A 13,714-nucleotide genomic window follows, 5' to 3' on the forward strand; every position below is an offset into this window, starting at 1 on the left:
ATACAACAAAATAACATTTCCCTCCCATGGTTCTTCTGCTACATTCAGATGATTCCCCAGTGGTTTATTTCCATTGCAGTGAAATCATTGCCTCTTACACAGTGCAATCTTTAAAAATACTTATTTTCTAAGTGTGTTCTCTGTCCCAAACTCCCTTGATAGCCTGCATTAATTCCCTCTTCAGACATTGCAAGCAGAATTACTGCTTAAAGCTAATTATTCACGAGGGATATACTCTCACATGTGTTTGCCAATGTATACATTTTGTTCCGTATGTTTTAAAAGTGAGCAGTAGAGGTGAGTAGCATGGTGTAGACTTGCACTGGAACGGTACAAACAGGTGGTGTAGCAGGGAACCTAGATCACTAGTTGGGATTCTGTCTGTGTTGCCAGTGACCTTAATGTCTAGTTGCTATTTAATGACCCCTATGAAACGAACTGGTGGCTTCGGTCCCATTTGTAATGGACAAGTGAACACGTCCAAAGCCTGTCAGCCCCCTGGCACCCTGCTGCCGGTTTCAGTGCCGAGGGAGGGATTCCTCTTCTCCGCCTAGGTGAGGGCGCAGACGTGCTGTGCTGGCCGCGGAGGGCTGGATCGCTCTGCCACGTGTGCTCGCTGTGCTCGGGGCATAAACAAAGAAATTCAACCTTGGCAGTGGACGAACGTGTCACCAGAGCTCACCTTTGGCAAATGGAGTTTCAGTTATTAGAGAGGTTTTTCATCTTGAAATAAGTGAGACTTGTTCCTCCTTCACCACCTGCCTTGTCCAGGGTTCAGGAGTGTCCATTTCCCCTGTCAGAAACTGCTGAAATTGCCTCGCACTGGGTTATGTGTAACGGCAGCTCTTCTAAGTGTTAACTATAGAGAAAACATGGCAACTCAAGCTGAGGTGGTTAAATGCAGGAGAAGACAGTCTTTGAAAGAGCCTGCTGTGTGTGTTTGTGTGCGCGTATAAGTGTGCATGTGTGTGTAGTGAACTAACTCTAAATAAACACCATTCAGCCGGTAGCAAGGGATTCCCGGGCTCAGGTGCAGCATGCGTTCTTGCACACATATTCCTGGACATATGTGTCTGCAGATGGCCAGATAGCCACTTCGCAGAGTCGTTGCCCCAAGGTCAGAAGTGCAAATTGTGTACATAAGGGAGGTACGTGCAAATATCGGGGCGTGTCACTCCTTGCCCACTTCAAAGGTTTTCTCATACACATTTAACCAACTTCATTGTATATTGAGAGAAGTGTTAAGGGAGGGAGACTTGTAACACTGAATACCAACATTCTAGTTTGTTTGATGGTCCTTCTGGAGTGAGGATGTATCTACACTATAACTCTCAGCCATGATGAAGTCACACACATTAGCACTAATGCTATGGAGTTGTGTTCCTTTGGCAGCTCCAGATTAAAACATAGAAAAGCAAGTGTAATGGCAATTTGATAAAATAAAGCGTTTGACTGGCTCAGAAATAGAACTGGAGATATTATAGGATTGCTTGTCTGCTTTATCTTTGTTAGATCAAAAAGAACTAATGGATTCTTCTCTCCCCTTACCAAAAGGTAATGTAAAATACTCATCTGTTAAAAATCCTTGTGTGCTGGAATCACTGAATTAGAAAGAACCAGCTTTACATGAGTAGTCAGCTAGTGTCCCTGTTCTCATGTAAGGCCAGCTACTAGACTGTTTCTTTATGATCCTCCGCTATACAATGAAAGTGGAATAAGCACATTTGCCATCGCTATCCGATGTTGAGAACAGCTATGAGTGCAAAATAAGGCAGGTATTCTAGGTTCATCCCGACAGCACCACCTTGTTTTATTAGTTTTTCTTCTGTGGCAGACACTCATCTGGAGTTAGAGGTTGCAGGGGTGGGTGCCTGGGCAGAGCGTGCCCTGTGCAGGTGTGAAGAGCTGCGGATGTTCTCTGCCTGTAGTAATCAAATACCCTGTCTGGGGTACATATTCCTGCACAGATGAAATCTCTCTCTGTATGAGCTCCAGGGCAAATACCTTATAAAAGAGGATGTTATTGGTACATAGGCCTTTTACTCTTCTTCCTCTGCCAGCTGTTAATTTGATCCAGCACACCTCTTCCGGAACTGGATAAACTAATGCAGGTTCTGGCCCCAGATATTGTGTGTAATGCTATATGTAACTGAATGTAAATACTATTAAGGGTTGGTGTGTTTTTTTTTTCTAAGCTGGACAGGATTTGAGTGATTCATTTATTTTGATACAGATCCTACATTTTTCCTTAGGCGAAACTTCTATTATTGAGGATGGTAGGTTTGTCTATCAAAGGATAACAAAAAATGGTCATTATGAGCCAAACTAGTTTTGCAAATGCCCTGCAGTTATTCTGCTTATGAACTCTGCTGAAATTAATACAAGCTGTAGGCAAAGGCTTGTGGCAGGATCAGGCCCTGTGGTACTTGGCAGTATTCTGATGCCAGTGGTTTTGAAAACCAGTTTTGTTTCTGAATAGGCTGCGTCACTTCTGTAATTCTATTCTGTATTTATTAGCTTTTACTTTCTGGCAAATAAATCAAAACCTTTATGTTGGAATTTTCTAGAAAAACTGGGGATCTGTTACTTCAGATTTCTTATGGATAGATATAATAGACACTAATGCATATATAAAATAGTTGGTCCTATTTATATTTCTCCTATCCCTTTTTTACATTTCCATAGAATCCAGGTGCATATTTCAAAATAATACAATTAGCTAAATAGGCAATGAATTAAAACAGATTGTCACAAGTAAGCATACTCAGGGAGAGGCAGGCAGGCATGAGACCAAAGGCCTGAAGAATATTCTAAAGCTGCATCAAAATCAGGCAGTTAATTTGTTCACTTTCTTATCATGAATGAAAAAAAAAATCAAATCAGAAACAACAGAAGTTACAGTCAATAAAGAAATTATTGGAGTTGAACATGCAAACCCAGGGCCCAGTCTTGCTAACTTTTACTCACCTGAATAATCTTTATTCCTGCAAATGGGCTACTGGGACTGAGGGAAAACAGTCTTGTACAGAAGGACCGGTCAAAAAGAAAGAGCTTACAAAGCTGGTCCTCTGATTCTGCTTTCACATCTGATCTAGTCTTTTAGCATCTCAGGACTGGAGTTTCACTCCTGATCCCTAAAGCCTTGCGGAGTCAGGAAACGCTGGCTCTGGGTTTGTTTAGCACAATACTCTAAGCTTCTTCCAGTTCTCAGGTGTCTGTCCAGTCTCCTCCGTGAATTAAATAGCCCTGCTGCCTAACACCCCTTTGGATATGGTGTTCCCTATATCCTATTAGATCAATTGTTTGCCTGTTTAGCTCCGAGTTTCTAGCAAAAGCAGCATTCCCTCACCCTATCAAAAAATCTCAGCAAAGCAACCACCTCCACCACTAAGCTAGCAGAGAGTTGAAATGCAGGTAAGTGTCCATTCGTGGCCGGGAGAAGGCAGAGTTTACGTCCTGCTTTGGCAACCAGCAGCTCACAACATCTTGTATATGACTTGCAGAGAGACCCACAAAAACCCCTGGAAGCCACAGGGTCTGTCTGCATCCTACAACAACATTGCTCAGACGCTTTCCTGCACTAGTCGAGAGGAAAACAAGAAAGGAAAAAAAGGAATTACATCATTTAATTATAAAGGTACAATAAAGTAGATGAAGAAGTTGCACAATAACCAGAGTCTGTTCCATTTAGACAATTACTACTCAGAGGACCTTTCATCTCACTTTTGGAAGGATGCCAGTTAAACCTGTCTGGGTGGGGCTCTGCTGCCTGCCATCGGAGTCCAATTTTATATTAAAAAAAAATTTACAGTTGACCTTATTATTTCAATCCCCCCTTTACCTTCCTTCTTCCCCCAAGATCCATGGAAGTCATAGTAAATCCTATTTTTAAAACATTTTATTGCGAGTATACTTAGCCCGTGGCACCACTGGAAAAAAAAAAAAAGGCAAGTAATTCCTGTGCAGCCTACCTTCACCACAAATAATATGCAAGATTTCTGGGATGAAAGCATTCTCTGTTTTGGTCTGTCAGATGCATGGCACAACTGAGGAAGAAAGGCTTAACAGGACTACTCTGGCCGTCGCTAGGGATTATTTACACACAATTGGAAAAGCCTGAAGAGAGGCCACTTGCAGCTATCTTTAGGAGTAAAGAGATTTATTTTTGTAAAACTACTTGCAATACCTTGCAATGCTGTAGATTTGACTTTTAAAATGCAATGGTTTTGCCAGGTAAATTTGGACAGCCATTTTTTCATGTATCCTTCATACATTAAAGAATCCAAATGCTTTGTTTAATATGTGTGCTTGAAATCCCAACTGTTTTCCAAATGGACTCCTTATAAAAGAGCCTTTATTGAAGTCTTGATTCTGATCCTAGTGAAGTCAATAGCAAATGTTTTATTGAACGTGGTGATGCAGCAAGTTCAGGCCTTCAGTGTTTCCTTTGAGGTTAAAATTGTCCCTGGATAGAAAGGCCAACGCAAGGTCTGTGCTCCCTTCTGTCACAGCAGAGTTCTGCTGGAGGGATCCAGTGAAATTTAAGCAGTAGACAGCCTTTGACTTGAATCTTAGGCTACCCAGGTATTTAGCCTTCACCGTTTTCGATGCTGTAATTATTCTTAGCCTATCGATGTCGATTGGAAGTCAAACAACTGCATGTTTCTAAGATACGGCAAAGACACCCGCTTGTTCAGAGATTTTCTAAAATCATTTAAGGGATGAAATCACTGGTGTTTCATGCATATGAGTTCCAGGAGGATTTGGCCCATCATGTTTTAAATAAGCAATTTTAATATTTTAATTACATCAAACTTAAATAGCAATTCATTAAAAAGTATCTTTACCAAAAGTAATGAGAACCTGATGTGTTCCTCTGACACATCTGAGATAATTAGTTTGATAATATATATCTGCTAAAAATACTAAGAACATATATGTAATTTAACAGAGCTGCAACTGGTTTTAATCATGCTGTTTTAAAGGGCAAATTTCAATCAAGCTGTTGGCTTTCAAGCAAAATTGCCGGTGAAGACAAATGGAAATTTTGCCTGAGTAAAAATGACAGGATCATGCCCTTCTCAAGAGAAACTGATATTTGCAGAGCTGCCTGCAGGATGGCATGCTTAATTCCTGTTCATTTAATTGAGCATCCAAATCCTTTTGAGAAATCTCAGCATTTTTATCCTTTCTGCCTATTGCTTAAAAACTTTTTAAGAAGTGTGGAGGAAGGATTTAATACGAGTGCAGATGTATTCTGTTTACTGTAAAAATAAAAATACGAAAGATTATTTTACTTAAACAGAGATGAAATGATCTGAATTATTTTGTCATCTCCAGCAATAAAAATCCGCATTAATATTGCTTTTTCTCATTGAAAAAGTCTTTCTCTGCACTCAGAATAACTTCAAGAGTGGAATGAGTTCATTAACTATTGCAGAGCCAGTAAATGAGGAAGATGACTTTATGTTTTGTAGGTTCTGCAAAAATAATGACAGTCATTTACAATGTAAGTTACTTAACGGCTCATTGCTAACAAAGTGTTGCTTGGAACCCTTGAGTACATATTCACCTCTTTAAGAGCAAAAGAAAGAAATGGAATAGTGTTTCTCAGTTTTTAAGGAATAAAATATAAAAAATGTGGATTCTAGAATCCAAGTGCCCTTAACAGACCCTTCAGAATAGAATTCACTTAAAAGAAAAGAATATAAACTAACATATTTTCTCTGCAGGAGAGAAATCAGACTATAAAATGGAAATTTCCCCATTTTCTTTCTCATAAAGCCTAATTCTTCCACAAATAAATATTCAGAACTGCCCAGCTGAGCCTGCTGAAATCATAATCCTTTGTAGATAACTACCAAAATAGATGGAAGAAAGGTAGTACTGCAGTTAGGGCAGGGCTTACAAAGCTGGAATTCAGTCCAAGCTCTGCCATAGTTTTTCTTCATGACCTGAGGCAAGTGACTTAATCTCTTGTACCTCAGCTCAGTAGCAGTATAATAGGGATTTTGTTCATTATTATTAATACCAGTAAGACTTCTACCATAAGATTTATGAGCCTTAATCATGGATCAGAAATCATGGATCAGAAAAATGTCCCCGTCCTTTTGACATGTTGCTGCACTTTAAATATTGGTGAGTAATGCAGCCTTATGAGAGAGTACAAGGAGACGACAAGGTAATTATATTCAGCGTGACCGGTAGTAGTTTTAAAACACCCGCAGGCTAACCATATTTCTGTAAGCACCATGAAATGCACGATTCCTAGAAGACTTGTAAAGAAAGATAATGAGTAAGAGGTGCAGATGTTTACAAGATGGTCTTCCAAAGATTGAGGGATGGCACCAGAAAAATCATGGGTCATGTCTGCTTGAAAAATTAATAAGTAGGTGATGGGGATTGACCTCTTTGGTTGACTATAGGAAGAAGTTGACATTTCCTTAATGAAGACAAGTAGATTGCACTAATGAGATAGATATTGGGACAGCAGTCTACAGCTGCTAAGAGAAATGACATGGTTAGAGTGATGTGTTAGGAAAATGATATTTCTAGCAGCATCCTGAATGGATACATGGAGGGCAAGATCACATTTGTGAAGGTCAGAAAAAGAACTATAGTAGTAATAAAGGCATGAGATAATGAGAGCCTGGATGGAGAAAGAATATGTGAACTGTAGACATCCCCTGGATCTATGGACGTAGTGAGAGACATGAGATGAAGATGTTGATTAGAACAACAAGGAAAGTAATAGTGTTGGCTGTGATGATCAAGAGGGGAATTACTGAAGAGAGCATATAGAAAAGAAGAGAGAAGAACATTAGGAACTCTGTTTTAGCTATGATAAGCTCAGTTTGGTATCTGTATGTCTGTGAGGGAGTATTAGAGAGACTGTGGGTTTGACCTAGGGAGACAAGTTTGTGTTAGAGGAGTGAATCTGAAAATTGCTGCATGGAGATGGTAGTGGAATCTGTGTTTGTGACAGAAATTACCAAGGAGTAAAATACAGAAAGAGAAAAGCCCCATGAACTTCTGGCGGAGCTGGGAGAAGAAAAGTGTCTTCTGGAGGACATGCAAAAAGCGTAGACTCACAGGTGGTGCAAAAGAAGTGAGTAATGTCATGGTAGCTGAAGAAAGACACTATTTCAGGCTAAAACAGCACAGGAGACTACTGAAGGTAGTCGACATGCTGCAGCAGGTGAGAACAGAGTATTTAGACCATGCTGAAATTTGCCCAGTATGTCAAGTAGAGACTTTGGCAGCAGCAGCTGCAAGGGAGAGGAAGCTGCACTGAACTGGTGGGGGGGACTCCAGGTGGTGTTTGTACCTGGCGTATTCAGAGAGGTTGGTGATGAAAGGGAGGAGAGAAAAAGACATGGTATTTAGAGAGGAAAATAAATGTTTCAAGATGAAAGAATGTTTCAAGATGAGAATATTTTAAGAGGAAAGAGATTGAATGGCACTTGCATTATGAGAGTAAAGAGACAGAGGGGCGTGAGAGGTCAAGGAGAAGAGGGAACAAGAGGACAAGAATGGCCATATGGAATTCAGGGGATAGGATAAGACTGGCTCAGTGGCAAATAAAAGAAATGAAGGAAGAGACCTGCATAGGAGGTGTTCCATCTGTGGGAGAGAAGAATGAGGAAGGAGTTGTAGGAGGGGAAGAGGAAACAAAGCAGAGCTACTGGAAGAGGAAGATCATAGTTTGTCATTTTTCTCATGAAAGAACTGGCTGAAATCCTGTGTAACAGCTGAAGTGGGGGCTGGAGGAGGTGGGAGGGTCTGAGGAATGAGCCAAATGTGGCAAAGAGATGACTATGACTGTGGGTCTGAGGTTTAATTGAGCTGAACTGGAGTAGTAAGTCTAGGAAATGAGCAGAACTGAATGGCAGAACAATGCATTTATACTGGAGAAAGTTAGCCAGGCAGCAGGGTTCCCATTAGAGATGCTCTGCTTTGTGAGACATAGCAGAGACCAGCTGGTATGGGTCAGCTGGAATTTGGGATAGCAGGGCAGGAGTAGATAGGGGAATGCAGGGCAAAAGGTCTATGAATGAAAGAGTGCAGCATGGATAATATCAGCATGTGGAGAAAGGAAAGACATGATAAAGAGAGTGATAAAAGATGGAGAGCAGGCAAGAAGTCCTTAATACTGATGATCTGAGGTGACAGAAAGGCCAAGCAAGCTTAGCATGAAGGTGGTGGCCAATGGTTGTTGCAGAAAGGTCATGGGGATGGTCCAAGTGGTGGAGCGGATGGGAGAGCGCAGGGCCCAGTATGAAGCCCTGTCTTTTTGGTGACTGACAGGTTCAAACAGGGTTGTAGACTGAATGGAGGAGACACTAAAACATAAAACTTAAGGGGCAGAGAGGTCACTACCACTGACTACCCTGCCTTTATGCTGTAGGTTCATCCTGTGTAACCTTACAGAGGTGTCAGCATGGTTCTCATCAGGAGGTGTCAGCAAGTTTGTCCAGTGCTTGGAACAACCATGCTCCAGTCTCAGATTGAACCTTCAGTGTAGATAAACAAATGTTAACTACAAATTCAGGATATTTTCCGCAAAGTGGGGGTGGGTGGGTGAAGAAACGTATTTACAGAGCTGAGGGGCTTTTATGGAAAAGGTCTTTTCAGGCTGTTATACCCTATCCCAGTGCTTCTGCACTTAAAGTGCTGCAGTCTCTCAAATAAATGTCAGGCCAGCTAAGGGGTCTTGGGTCAGAAGTAACTGCTCAGACCCTGTGGCAATCTGGCACATGCCGGGTACTGCTCTGCTGGGCTCATGGTCAGACTTCTCCTTCCTGAGTTGCCTGCTATTGTCTGTGCCCACTTCTGTTTCTGACTCCAGTGAAGATGTAACCTTGGAACAAGCTGCAGTAGCCTAACATGCTTTCAGGGGGCCAGAGAAGCTGGAAAAGTGGCACTCACACCCACTTAAAGCAGAGCTGAGAGGATCTTTCCAGCATCCCCACCTGCTTTTTCCAGCAACTCTACCTCAGTCATCCCCGAAGGCACTCTGCACTCAAAGTTGAGAAGGAAGCTATATGTCCCAAGCTGGGTGATTATCAGCATCTCTTGTCAGATGACAGGGAATGTGCTGAGGCTTTGAAACCCCTTCATCCCCCTGTGCCACCTCTGTTCAGTGTAAGTGTCTGACCTACCTGTTCTGATTCTTCTGTTTCTTACCAAAAGCATGCAAGCTGAAACAATGTAAAGGAACAGATGTTCCACGATGTCCCATGCATATGGCAAAGTGGGTCCCATTAAGGTATCCCACCAGATCGAGTGAAAGTCCCTGAGAATCTCTTGTCGCAGACCTTGTTTAGTTCTGAGACCTTTTGATGGTTTTGAGTTTTAACAGCAGACATTTCAAAAAAAGCTTCCTAAATGTATTTCTACACTAATGGGTTGAAACAGTTATGCCAATTTTATTGGGTAACAGAAGCTATTTGAAAAGATCTTTCTGCTTAAGTATGAATGTACGATGCTTGTCTCTGTGTCTCCATTAATCAGTACCTATCTCTGAATATGCAAAAGAGCCTTTATAATGTAGATACTTTTGCTTTCTGCCCAGTGGTCATTTAATGACATAGATTTTATAACAGAAACAAACAAAAAAGAAACAAAACCATTTTTCAATCAGATGTTAAAGGTGTAAACTAAGGTCACTAGCCTGACTTCGAAGGGGTGATACTGATTTATGGTAGCTGATGATCCAATTGCATTGATTTGTCTTAGGTACTTAGGTGGTTCCCATTGAGACAGTATCTGAAGACTGTACTTCTTGATCTTTAACCGTAAAGGACTTCTGAAGAGTTTTACACAGAGGACAGTTGCCCAACAATGCAAACATCCTGCAAGACAAAAGTTCACATTCAAAAGAAATTTCTCATTGTTAGTCCCTAACTGCCTAAGCCGGTGTTTTGTGTTAAATTTCATCCCTTTTCTATTTACCAGTCCTCAAGATTACCCAGTTCTGCTCATATGATATTCCATAATGGTTAAAGAGATAGGGAGGAATGTTACACTGATCAGAGAGACAAAGGAGCCAGCTAACAGGAACAGGGGAAATGGAAAAACTCAAATAGCTTAATGAGCTCAAATTGGGAAGTTGGATAATTTCCATCTCAAACTTCTGAAAGATGTGGCATGTGACATTGCAAGTCCAGTAAAAAAAGGATTTTCAATAAATCTGTCTAATTAGGATGGTACATTAGGAATGAAAAGTAGCAAATCTATATTTAAAGAAAGGAGAAAAAATTGTCTGGGCCACAGTGGACCTTTTAGTTTGATCATAATAATACCAAGCAGAGTTTAAAGTAAGTTTTAAAGGAAAGATTAATTAAAGGCACAGGGGGAAATGAAATAAACATGCAACGTATGTTTTTCTATTTGAAGTGTGCCAAACTACCCTGATATATTTTGCTAGGAAGATAACTGGGTTTCAAGACAAGGAAATGCCTTAGACCTAAGTTATTGGGATTTTGGTAAAGGATTTTATATTCCATCCCTAAGGAAATGGTTTGTTACAATGTTAAGGTAATTAGTAAACAATTTACAATGTGTTTAAGGAACTGACCAAAGGAAAGCAAGAAGTGCTGAGAGAGGCAGTATCAAGATGAAGGTCAACAGCAGAGTTCCTGAAGTAGGGGACCAACCTTATTTAATAACGTCATTAATGATATTGGAGCAGGGTCTGTAAACGGAGGTGATAGCTCTCATTGGGCTAGGCACAAAGAAGTGAACTTAAAACATTTACTGCTGCCCCGAGAATGAGACATTGCCAAGAGAGAGAAGGCCTGGAATACTATATGTGAAAAACTGGGCAATGTTGAGGACTGGGTGATAGGAAAGAAGTGAAATTTCTTTCAGTGTGAACTTTTGGTCCTGGAGGGTGTGTTTACATTGTTGGGCAAATACCCTCTGGGTTCTGGTCCCCCAGACATCCAGGCTATGAGAAGATTGGGGCTCAGATGGCTTCCTCCCTGCCCAGGTACTGGACAGGGGTTTCCTTTCAGGGTGGGAAAGGTGCATGCCTGAATCTCACCCAACAGAGCACACCTCAGTGGGGACAAGGGGTTCACTAAGGTGCACCTATCTTGAAGTGCAGACAGACAGTGGCGGAGCCATGACCAGGAGAAAGGCGGATGTGATTGAAGAACAGAGTTGGCCAGATATTTCAGGTAGACAAAAGTTGAAGTCGTGGGCAAGGTGTTAATCAAGCCTTCTCTGTTATCTTCTCTGTTATCAAGCCTTCTTCTTTGCTATTCTTGTCAACCACCTCTGAGAAAGATGAATTCAAAGCAGGTCCAGAGTGGAGTTACCAGTGTGAGGAGAGGAATGGAAAATCTATTTTACAAATATGATTGTTATCCAGAAGAAATGAGGTTAAACACAGGAGAGGGGGAAGATGTGTTTAAGCTAAGGATGTCATTAGTAGGGAAAACAGCATGTGTGAGGGCCATGAATATATGTAGGCTGGAAGCTGTGCTGAAGTGGGCCTCTGGAAGGAGTGATGAGGCCGCAGCACTTCTAACAGGTTTTAAGGATGAAGATGGTTATATTTAGGAAGAGGGATTACATGATATACTTGCCTGCTATGCAAGAAAAATGAACACGGTCCTTTCTAGTGCTGTGTCCTTGTGAAACATGCCATAGGACTGTGAAGGATTAATTTATTATTACTATTAATTCCTCTTTTTTTCCCCAAGGAAGAGCGTATTCCACTCTGTATCAAGCAGGACCTGATGGAAGGAGTGTTTGTCACCAGGCTGCCTGATACCAGCCACAGGTGTCTGGTGAGAGGGAAGGGACCTAAGACAAATCCAGCTGCACCATCCCAGCTGTTTTGTCTTTTTCACCTGGATCTGAGCTGCACTTTACTTCCTTCCTGTGATACCCCCTACACCCAGGAAGAACCGGGTATGAGGACCGTGTCCACTCTAATGCACATTTTACATAGTGTTCCTTTAGATAATACAGTTATATGGTCTTTGTTTCCTCGCTCCCTTTTCTGCTTTCATTTCATATTGCCTTAGCTCAACGACAGCAAAGGCCTGTTAGATTTTCAGCCATTTGTATTCATAAGCCAGGAGAATGCAGAGCCTTCAACTTCTTCATTAAAATAGTTTATATAAAATAAAAGAGAATTTCCGCACTATATTTAAACATTCGGGATGGCTGGCAGCAGTGGAATTAAACTCTTATTTGCACATATTTAAATTACCATGAGATGTGTATTTCAGTTCACAAAATGTTCAGCCATTTGGCTGGTGATGCTGGGTGAGTTTCCTTATAGTGGGAAGGATTTTGCCACAGGTTCCACTAGCTTATGAGGGCTAAAGGCACCCACTCCTGGGCTTTGTTCACTTGTGTGCACAGCAGCAGCAGACCACAGTTCTCCCAAAAGTTTTGGGGAAAGGTCTTGCAGGGAACAGAAAGGCTCCACAGCACTAAAGATAGGAAAGCATAGTCTGGGATAGGCTTTTGGGCTATAGTTCAGCTCCCAGAAAAGGTGGAAGTAGTGCTCCGTCAGTTGGTATGGAGCAAGACAAGTTGGGATGCTCTGCCTGTCTGGATGTTGGGAGAACCTTGCCTGAGACTCCGAGTAGCAAAGCTGCCTTCTGCGTTACTGGAAGAAATGTTACCCAGCTCTGCGCCTCAGTACGTGGAGAAGGAGGGTTGTATCTAAGGTGGATCGGAGAAGGAATTTTGGTTTTCTACTTTTGTTGAGGAATGACCACAGCCTTATGAAGAGCAGCCCCCGTTCTGCTCTGGGTGAACAGGAAAGAGTGGTGCCAGAGGCTGCGGGAGGGAGACTGGAGGTTGTTGGTGTTGCCTCGATGGGCATGTCGCATACGTGGGAGCAGCTGGATGTGAGGTCCTCTGCCTGTGCGCTGAGCTGTGTGAATGTGAGACAGCTGCTTTTTAGGAGACGTATATCTATGGCAGAGGGACACTATGCTAAGCCACTGTACACTGCTGAGAGTTTGGAACAAGGGCAGAGATAAACGGTTTTCTGTGCTTATTTATATAGACTTGAGCCATCCTTTTTCTATGGGATAATCTTTCATATCCAAGAGGGAAGAAGAATCCTTTCAACCTGGTATCCTGAGGAGCCTCCAGTTTTCAAATGCTATTCCCTGTAATTCATTGATCTTGGTGGGAAACTGGGAGAGGTAGCCACAGACTCCCAGCAGTGTCATCAACCTTGTGGGGACAGGAGCATGACAACACTGTCTCAACACTGACCACTCCATGATTCCCAGTGATGCAGTGGCTGCAGAATGGGCTTGCGCAGCGTGTTGGCCTCAGGATTTGGAAACTTCTGTTTGGGGAAAGCGTGGGGACTTGTTTCAAATACGGGAGAGAGGTTTTTAAACAGGAGGTTTCACGGGGAAAAGTGGGGCAACTTGTTCAAGTGTCATCAAGGAAAGGAGGGAGAGGCTACTTGAATGGTGGGAGGGAGGAGAGGAGTATGTCAGCTTAAGGTCTGGCCTCACACTGACAGCGATGGCACTAGAGGGATGGCTTCTGCCTTCCCCCCAACCTTTCCCTCAACCCTGCAGTTAGGAACCCTGTCCTGTCCTTATCAGTGTCCTCTGCACTCTGTGGCACACCAGAACTGGTGGCACATGTTTCCCCCTCTTGTTCATCAGTTACTGTTAGCATCCTGCCTGTGACACAGCAACTAATTGCATTGTCAATGCCTTCA

General features: G+C 42.2%; 1 protein-coding gene across 1 annotated transcript in view; it reads left to right on the plus strand.

The window, feature by feature from the left end:
• The window catches only part of TMEM178B (transmembrane protein 178B), a 233,943-nt gene that overhangs the window by 2,358 nt on the left and 217,871 nt on the right, over positions 1-13,714 (plus strand). The window lies entirely within an intron of this gene.

Source organism: Haliaeetus albicilla, chromosome 19, assembly GCF_947461875.1.
Source record: "Haliaeetus albicilla chromosome 19, bHalAlb1.1, whole genome shotgun sequence".
Taxonomy (NCBI): domain Eukaryota; kingdom Metazoa; phylum Chordata; class Aves; order Accipitriformes; family Accipitridae; genus Haliaeetus; species Haliaeetus albicilla.